Below are 1,209 nucleotides of genomic sequence, written 5' to 3' on the forward strand. Positions count from 1 at the left end.
TTATTATTATATGTGGAACTACTTAAAAGAGCACATAACAGCTTTAAATGCTTATATGTAAGTTTGAACGGTTCCTATAGGATAAAATTTAATTATTACAACATACGGTAGATGGCAGGTAAAATAATTATAATTGTTATAAATTTGCAGATATTTTTATATTCTGGGATGAGAGGGTCTTCTACCTCTACAATATGAAACTATTGTAGGTAAATATGTTTAGGTACCTACTACGTAATGCGCTTCTAATTTACATCAGCATCTTACGAATAACCTACATTAGGTCAATGTAGGTCATACATTATCATCCATCATTCAATTCTTCAATAACAAAAATATGTCTTAGTATCCTATTTACAGAGTTATTTGAAATTCTTATTATCGGTACGTTTACGTAAGAGAAATTGACATTTTGAACACTCTAAAAAGAGAGTTCAGGGTCGATGGACGTCCATTTACTTTAAATAAAGTTATCTATACTAATATTATAAAGCTGAAGAGTTTGTTAGTTTGAACGGGCTAATCTCAGGAACTACTGGTTTGAATTGAAAAATTATTTTTGTGTTGAATAGACCATTTATCGAGCAAGGTTTTAGGCTATACTATCACGCTGCAAAAATTTGAAAAAAACAAACGGGGTAAATTATTCATCCTTGAGGGCAATGATGCCCAAAAAAATTATTCCAGGCGGACGAAGTCACGGGCACAGCTAGTTAAGTAATCAAAACAAAAAGTTTTCTCATTCGACCGTGACAGGACTCGAACCTGCAATCTTCGGATCCGAAGTCCGACGCCTTATCCATTAGGCCACACGGTCTGTGTAAGTGCTGGTGAAATTATTAAATACATTCTGATTTTAATCGATCGCTTTTGTGATGTGTGTATTATCCAACATCATAAATAAATAGTACTTTCTTATATGTATTTTAACAAATATTCGAAAGCGCCAAAACAACTTTATTATTCAATTTTTAACAATAATCAGCGGTTACTATGGTAACCGAATGTGTTGTATAATAATTACGGGTAATATAATAATTACGGATTTAGCCCTTACTGGGAAGACAGAGCCAACAGTCTGGCAAAGACTGAAATACCACGTTCCGCTGAATGACATTGAAATTCAAATAGTGATAGGTTGCTTGCCCATTGAAAAAAGAAGTTCATTAGCCATAAGTTAACTAGAATTTCAGGCTAATTTTTTGCTAC

At 33.1% G+C, this 1,209-nt stretch overlaps 1 non-coding gene across 1 annotated transcript; it reads right to left on the bottom strand.

Moving 5' to 3' along the window:
- Positions 1-744: 744 nt before the first annotated feature.
- Trnar-ucg (transfer RNA arginine (anticodon UCG)) lies at positions 745-817 on the bottom strand. The gene has a single exon. It is a non-coding gene; the product is annotated as a tRNA-Arg (tRNA).
- Between the last annotated feature and the right edge of the window lie 392 nt (positions 818-1,209).

Source organism: Amyelois transitella, chromosome 2, assembly GCF_032362555.1.
Source record: "Amyelois transitella isolate CPQ chromosome 2, ilAmyTran1.1, whole genome shotgun sequence".
Classification (NCBI taxonomy): domain Eukaryota; kingdom Metazoa; phylum Arthropoda; class Insecta; order Lepidoptera; family Pyralidae; genus Amyelois; species Amyelois transitella.